The sequence below is a fragment of the Rattus rattus genome, chromosome 14 (genome assembly GCF_011064425.1).
Source record: "Rattus rattus isolate New Zealand chromosome 14, Rrattus_CSIRO_v1, whole genome shotgun sequence".
NCBI lineage: Eukaryota > Metazoa > Chordata > Mammalia > Rodentia > Muridae > Rattus > Rattus rattus.
The window spans coordinates 44,436,859-44,445,659 of record NC_046167.1 but is presented as its reverse complement, the minus strand read 5'-3'; positions in this window follow the sequence as shown (position 1 = coordinate 44,445,659).

The following is an 8,801-nucleotide window of genomic DNA, read 5'->3' as shown; positions in this document are numbered from 1 at the left end:
GTGTTGACAACATCAGTTCATGGATTCATTGAGATCAGTGATTTGTGATACTAAGTGTGGCGTATTGAGAATAAATAGGACTGAATGAGTGGAATTGGTAGGGTTTTTCATTTTACATGGTCAATTTGACTAGACTTGGAATCACCTAGGAGACATACCTCTGGGTCTTTTCAACAGATGTTTTTCAGAGGTATTTCATCAAGGAGAGATACCTACCCTGAGTTTTATCAGAAGTACAAATTAATGGGACAGAGTTAGCTAACTGAGGGCGATGATTATGCAAGTACAGCAGCACTGCTTTTTCCTGGGCAGATACAGACCTCCATGGCTGAGTTCACATGCTGAATGAAAAGGGGGACAAGAGAAAGCACACTAATCTTTGCTTCCTGACTTCAGACACAATGTGACTGGCTTGCCTTAAGTTTCCACTGCCATGGTTTCCTGTCATGATGAACTATATCCATTCTCAAACCAGGGGCCAAAATAAACCCCTTTTTCTTTTAGTTGCTTATGCTGGTATTTTGCCAGAGTAATGAGAAAAATAACTAACACTATGGCAGATTCATATTCAAACAATCACCTTTGGAAACATTTGTCTGTGGGGAACAGATGAAATCCTGTGTCAGTGTGTGTTGTTGACTGGGGCACAATCATGTCAAGGACCCCAATGCCTCACACCCACAGGAATGACAAAACCCTCCTCTGGCTAGGCTCAAAAGAATAGCAAAGTCTTTCTCTAGTCCAAGCATAGTTGTTACTAAAGCTTGACCTTTATCTAAAGCAGAGTCTGCAGAAACTATCAACCACAACTTCCTTGGCCTAGATATCTGCTGCCTGAAGCTTTTCCCCCTCAAAGATCTCCTACTGAAATTAGCTGACCTGCCTCCTCCTTGTTGAACTGTATATAGTAAGCTAACTACCTCACTCAAGAGTATATAATAAATGCACTAAGATTCCCAGGCCTTTGATGTGTCTCCTTCAGAGTGCATGAACACCTTATCCTAGCTTTTTGGTACATGTGCTTATCCTTTCTTCATTCCTTTGTTGCCCAAATCAGGTCAAGCCAAAACCATGTATGACTTGGCATTTGTCTTCTGATATTTTTAACCCCATGCTATAGTTCCCATCAGTCCCTTCATCCGTCATCTTTAATTCCCTTCTTATGAAAGGGACGAGAGGAGCATAACATTCCTAGGCAGTCTTTGTCTTACTCTCATACATTTGCCTTCTCTGAAAAGTCAGTTTGTATGTATTTGCTGATCAGAGGCAGCAGATCAATAATATGAAGAACAATCCAGAAAAACAGATTAAAGAGTTCCAGTCTTCAGAGACCCAACAGATTAGAACACTGAGCATAGTAAGAGGGATGAAGGATGCCAGAGAATCACAGGGGAGCTGGATTTTCCATAGAGCAAGAGAGGGGGAAAGAAGGGAACTCAGTGGAGGAAGGGAAGCTCTTACCACAGCCTTATTCACCTCTATATATTCACTATACTGAAGCTAAAATAGCCTCTGTTATTTATGTGCTAATTTAAATACTTTGTTATAATAGGTTTTTTTTTTAGTGTCTCTGTAAGAAATGACAGCTACAAGTTAAAAGTCCCAAAGTGGATTCAAGGCTTAAGGGCAAAGCATCAGATGCTGCATTTCTATAGGCTAGGGAGAGGGGTTCCTCTTCAAACATTGAATGCCTGTGTCATCCATCCATTATTAAAAACCACAACAGTATGTCCTCCTGTTTTTCATGCCTGACTGCTTTTTCTGTCAATGTCTCGTCCTCTGACCCTCTTGCCTCTATTTCTCCTTTATGGCCCCATCTGGATAGGTCAGACCTACCTCCCAGTGGTTGCCAAATCAACGACTAAATGCAGCCTGAGCTCTCTTCTTGTATGCAAATGAACAGGTTCACAAGTAGTTGAGACCAGAGCCTGAGTAGCCTTAGGAAGGCATTGTTCCAACACATTTCCCTGGAAGAACATTCATTCCTGGAGGGAAGTAGCTTTGCCTTGCTCATTGTTTCTCCAATAGTGAAGCAGCACTTGGTATTCCACTGAGACTCGATATTTATTTGTTGACTAAATGACCAATTAACAGAGGTGACACAAATAGGATCATAATATTCATTGCTTTCTAAGGGGACTTCTTTAACTTGCTTTCTCTTTTGATTTGCTAAATTTATGTGCATAAATGTGAGTACAATGGATAGAGAGCAAGACAGAGAAGGGCAGAGGAGATACAGAGGAATGAAAAAGATCTCTAAACACTAAAATTATCAGTGCTCAGCATTCTATGGTGCTGAGTGGCTGTCATAGCTTTGAAGCAAAGTGAGCAGACATCTTTTGGCCTACTTTTTAGACTTAGGGAATGTAGAGCCTATACATGAAATCTAAGTGTATTTCCTATATTGTGATGTTCTTTGTGGTTTCAAGTTCCTCTTCTTCCCTCAAGGTGTCCAGGTGCCATGGTTGTGTGGACATGAATGCAGAGTGACCACTCTTTTAGGCACTGAGATAGCAGTCTGGCCTTTGACTTACAATCCTAGAGCTTCTCAAGCTCACAGTGATAGGGGCAGTGTATCTGGGTCTAGAACTCAGTAGGCAGTAACATACATTTCTACTTTAAAGCCAATGGAACGTGCACATCCCTGCATCTCCTGAATCACAGCTTTTGAAATGCTTCTTTGAAAGGAAAGCTGCAGCAGAAATACACCTTATCTTTATCAATAAGAGCTCGGAAAAATTAAGCCATAAGGAAAGATTTTCAAAATGCACTGTGAACTTGAATGCAAGCCACAAAGGCTTCCAACAAGAATAAAGCCTGGGGCTTGTGTCTTCTCCCTCATGAAGCCTTTCAGCTGTGAAGAAAAGGATGTCAGGCACGAACAGACAGCAGGCCTGGATTGGGATGCCGGAGGACGTAAATAGCAGCGAGCTTATTGCTGTGGAAATCTCAAAAGCTTCACTCAGGTTGATTTGTGTTTCACGTGACTGGGCGTTTCTATTGTTGGTGATCAGAGAAATGCCTTTTGTTTAGCTTAGCACAGTACCTAAACCCTGTCTCTCATCAAAACAAGGGTAAAAAGGATGAAATCCAGGTGCCCAGACCTGAAGATCCCTCTGTAACAGAAAACTAAGGGATTTCCTATTAGAATACATCTGACAGAGAAGGCCAAGTATGTGCTTAAACATTAACAAGGTCGTCTCTGCAGTGCTCCTCCAAGCAGCCATCCTAAGCTGTCTTTCTCCCCCTTTCTTCCTTGGAACAGGAACAAGTGCTATAAAAGAAAGAAACATAAAATTACACCAAGGTCTCCTGCTGCTTCTCAGTGATTTCATGGTCCCTGTGAACTTTACTCCTTATGATCCTATGCAAAGAAATTTACAGAACAAAATAATGAGGTCGAAATTAAGAAAAGCAATGTTTCTATATGAGCCTTTATTCTTTATTTTTCTCTGTTTTACAAAACTGTTAATATTTTTTTCATTTCTAAAAAGCAGAACATGATTTAATCCAATATCCATGAACATTACATGTGCCTACCAGGTAAAAATGGATGGAAATAAATGAGCGATAAAAATAGAAACTGAGCATCCAAAATTTACCAGTCATATTTTACAACAGAATTGATTTAAAAGCAAATAGGAGGCTAGGGCCTGGAGAGATGGCTCAGTTGGTAAGAGCAGTTGATGATGACCTAAGATCAAATCCCAGTATCCATGGAAAAATCCAGGTGAGACCACACATCTGTAACCCTAGTATTGTGGACTCCAGGTTCAGTGAGAGACACTGTCTCAGAAGAAGTAAGGTAGAATACCAGAGAGAGGAGGGTATCCTTCTTCCTTCTTCTGCATTTGGGCATAGGCACACAAATGCACACACACACACACACACACACACACACACACAACTGGATATATATCACACATACAGAACACACTCATATACAACACTCACATAAACAGACACAGACCCACATATATACATACATACATGCATACATACATACATATATATAAATACATACAACATTGTGTACACACACACAAGCAGAAAAAAAAAGTCATTTCATTTAATCAAGACATAGATAGTTCTGCCTCACAGGTGTGGCCTTTAGAATGAGAGTTAGAATTGCCTGGTAGAATTGCCTGAGGTATGGAACTTGGTAGATTCCAGGTTTGAAAAGAAACAGAAAAAGGCAACCCAAAACAACTCCCTCACCTCACAGCTCCCGAATGCATGCTGACTCTCTTAATGTTAAGATATACCATTATTGGTGGTAGGGAGATTACTTAGCGAATATAGAGCACAGAGGGCCTGAGTTTAATTCCCAGCACCCATGTGACAGCTCACAACTGTCTGTTAACTCCAAGATCTGACACCCACATGTACACATGCATGCAGGCAAAACACCAATGCACAAAAACACACATGCAGTAAAATAAAAGTAGATGTGAGAGAGAGAGAGAGAGAGAGAGAGAGAGAGAGAGAGAGACCCTGAGCAATCAATAGCAATCATTCTGTTCACAACACACGAGCAATATTTTCTACCTTGGTTCTGAGTCACTCAATGCAAGGGTTTTTACAATTCTGCTGAGGTGTAGTCCTATAAAAAATTTTATTTCCCTTTCAAAAATCAAAATTCCCCTCTGCAATAGAGTTCTAAAATCATTTTTCGATGATCCTGAATTCTAAGAAAAAGGTGCATGCAGGCCGGACAAAGAGAGGGCATTGGGGAAATATCCGGGAACAGTTGCTGTTGAGAGATAGAAGAGGAGTGTTCGGTGTGTACATCTGCCATTATTCCTGATTACAGCTATGACTTTTAAAGACCCATATAAAACACATACTGAATCTAGAGTGCCCAGCAGAGCTTCTAGAGTTGGGGTTGGAGCCCAGTGGCAGAATGTCTGCTCAGCATGCACGAGGCACTGGATTCCACCCCTGGAATACAGATAATCATGGTAATGATAGTAGTAATCATCACTTCACCCAGCTGTGTTCTGTATATACATGAAAATTTTCTGTTAATTTTTTACAACCCTTTTCCAGAATACTGCCCAAGTAAAACAAATATATGTGTAACCATCACCATAGTTAACACAAGCATTCAGTCAGTTATATATGATTCAGGTCTTTGTTTTCATTAAAGATTGAAAATACTATGGACCAAATTGGGCTCTTCTATAAGCTTATTCCTTTCTCCCCACCCCCAGAACCAACCACCACACTAGACATATTTGTTGAGTGCACAATACATATCTTTGCATCTGTGTTTACAATGGCTATTTTTCTGTTACTGTGATAAAAGATCATGACCACACAACTCTTAGAAGAATTTATCTTTATTGTTGTACCAAAGGCAAAGTCCAGAATGGTGGGGAAGCTTGGCCACAAGCACCTAGATCAGGACATTGGCTAATCACATTTTCTCTGTACAAGGGAAGGAGAGAGAGAAAACTGGAAGTCAGTAAGAATATAAACACTCAAAATCCACTTTGAACAAAGTTCTGGATCCTAAGTATCCCTAACCTTCCCAAACTGAGGCACAGTTGGGGACCAGTGTTCAAATGTATATGCTGATGGGGGGCGGGCATTTCTTACTCAAACCACAAATGCTATCGGTCTTTATATGAAAATAATATGTATTATATTTAGAATATGTGTTAACAAAGACTCAAGAGGGTAGAAGCAAATTGGAGCAAAGTATAGTGATATGTACGCATAAAAATGTCAGTGACCAAAACTAAAAAGGGAAAAGTAAGTAAATAAATAAATGCAGTATTGTGGGTTTCTTTTAGTTTACACAAATTATATTACATTCAGGTTAATGATTTGCTTTTGTTTTCATTTGACCTGAGGTGTTTTGAAATAGATTCTTACATGTTCACAAGCATTTTCAATTTAACTGCAATTGACGAACATTGGAAGTTTTATTTTCCCCTCTAAGCAATGATGTTACACACATTATGTTATGTTATGCATGTTATGTACCCTAGAATTTTCTAGAACATTTATCCAGCAATACAGTTGCCAAGCCATGGTGTAAACACATTCTTCACTTTTGTAGACATTGCTACAGTGTTCTGGGTAGGGCTCATTTTCCTCTTCTGTGTCACTAGTGCTGTAAGAGTTTCTCAAATTCTTCTCCACACTAGCTTTCCTAAGCCTTTGTAACCTGCCTTTCTTTCAGGGCTTAGAATAAAAGCTCATTCTGTTCTTTTGTGATTCTGAATTAATGAGGTTACCATTTTCTGTAGATCTGTTACTCCCTCATCTTCACCTGTAGTCCATGTTCTCTACCTGTTCTAGTGAGCTATTGCTTTTGAACCTCTGAGGTTTGAACATCTAGGAATATTTCTAGGGCTGGACGTTATTGGCCTATGGTGAGCTCTGTGCTTTCAACTCTGTGGTATGTTTCCTGAACAAAACTTTTTCAACATTACAAAACATATCAATTTTGACTTTCTAATTCCCTGAAATTTTTTACTCGAGAAATCCTTTCTACCCTGTTGATCATAATTATGTTCGTTACATTCTATTCTAAGTTTTTCAATGTTTAAGACCTTTCCACATAAAAGTTTTGTATGTATTTAGAAATTTAGAAATTTTAGAACTTTATCAATTGTATTTCTTTCTTTCTTTTCTAGTTATTTGTTTATTTATTTTTATATGTAATTGTTATTGCCTGCATGACATGTATATACAGCAAGTACATTTAGGTACCCACAGAGGGCAAGAATGTTTGATTTCTTGGAATTGGAGTAACAGGTCCTAGTGAGCCGTCTGATATGGGTGCTGGGAACAGAACCCTGGTCCTCGGGAAGAACAACTCTTGACTGCTGAATGATCGCTCCAGTCCCTCTTTAGAACCTTTTATATTTTAGTAAATCCTTTCTTTAGTAGTTGGCACATGCCTATAGCACCAGTGCTTGGACAGGTGAAGCAAGGTCATAAGTTCAAGGACAGCCTGTGCTATATAGTAAATTCCATTCCAGGTTAAGCTAACCTTGTCTTATGAAAGATCTCTTTCTATACATGGTCATAAATATTATTATATTGAAATCAGCACTTTGAATGTTTAAGATTTGAATGTGTATAATACATTAATGCATATTTAAGATGTTAATGAGTTATCTAAAACACATCAATTTATACTAATTCAATTTTATGTATTATGTATTAATATAATAATATAATATTGCATAGTACTATAATTTATATTAAAATATTAACACATTTTAGGTGTTTGGGGTTTTATGCATAGTACGATAGTATATAAACATTTAGGACACATAAGCTTTATAAATTCCTTTCATTATAAATCTGTCATAAATTCCATGGTCTTAATATTTCACTATATTTTATCACAGTAATTTCCATGTTGTTTTGTCTTTTACTATGAAACTCAAATAGGTCAAATGCATTTGTGGAAATAACTCTGGACCTGTGGAGTTTTCACTGTAGCTGGGGTATTTATCTGTTCTTAACGGTTCTGATTCTGCAGGATTTTTTCCTGCTCTCAGCAGTTCTCTAAAACAGTGTCTGGCTGCAGGACCCATGTCCCTGTATTTAGCCAAAGTGCTTCTACTGGAGTTTTTCCATTAACAGTCAGAGCATGTTTCTTCTTCTCACTCTGGTTTGCAAAATGATAGAAATGATCACTGAATTTTATTAATAGCTGTTTTTCTACAACCATGGAAAGTAACTAGAATTTTCCCCTTTAATCTATGAATATGGAAGATTATAACAATAATTGTTGTTATTGTAAACAAAGCTCCAATTCAAGAAAAAGATCCTTTCACTTTTTATTGATTTTTTCAAATCTATACATAATATTCCTAATGTTTTATTTATAATTTTGAATCCCTGTTTATAAATAAGATTAGACTATAGTTTTATGACCATTCATTCTCCTTAATTATATCTAATTATTTGTATTATATTTATTTAAATTTATATTAAACTAATAAGTCAGTTACTTCTACACCTTTTCTTCCAATTTCCAAACTAAGAAACACTTATTTTTTAAAAATTCAAGCACAAAACCTTCTGGACTAAGATTTCTCTCAATGGGAATGATGTTAAATTATAAAATTAATGCGTTTGTGTTTCATTCAGATTTCTCTGTTCCTTCTTGAGTTGGTGTTGATAATATATGGTCTTTCTCATATGCACCCAAGGTTTCACATTTATCCATATGTTCCATACTTAGTTTGCTTAGACTCAGATTTCTTTTCTATTCTAAACAACCTCTTTAACTGAGAGAAAAACTCAGGAAGCTTTCAAAAAGGTCAGCATTTTGGTACAGTCATCAATCCCTAATTAATTCTTATATATACAGATTCAGTGAAAGCAATTAGTACATTCACCACAAGTCCAAGAATAAAAATTTGAGTGAATTTCAATAAATTTTATAATTTTTAATGAAATATTTGTTGTTTATATAACCACTGGTTTTATATTTCAACATACCTTGACCATTTACATAATATTGTTTTAATATAGGCTTTTATATGCGAACCTAATAAACTCACTTCTATAGGAAAAATCTGAGTAGAATAGTAATACCTTCCTTTTCTCTCCTACCACTGGCATCAGTCCTAAAGACTAGCCAAAATGCCACTTCCTATAAAGTAACTACTATTCACCAGATGTAATTTTCATTTCCAAGACTTACTGATGAATAAGCTCATCTTTTCTACTTCTTTCTGAACTTTGGCTGGCTGGTTCAATTCAACTGTCCTGGCTCAAAACTCATCTCCAAGTTGACTGATTCAAACTAGCTTCTCTTGGCTTCTCAC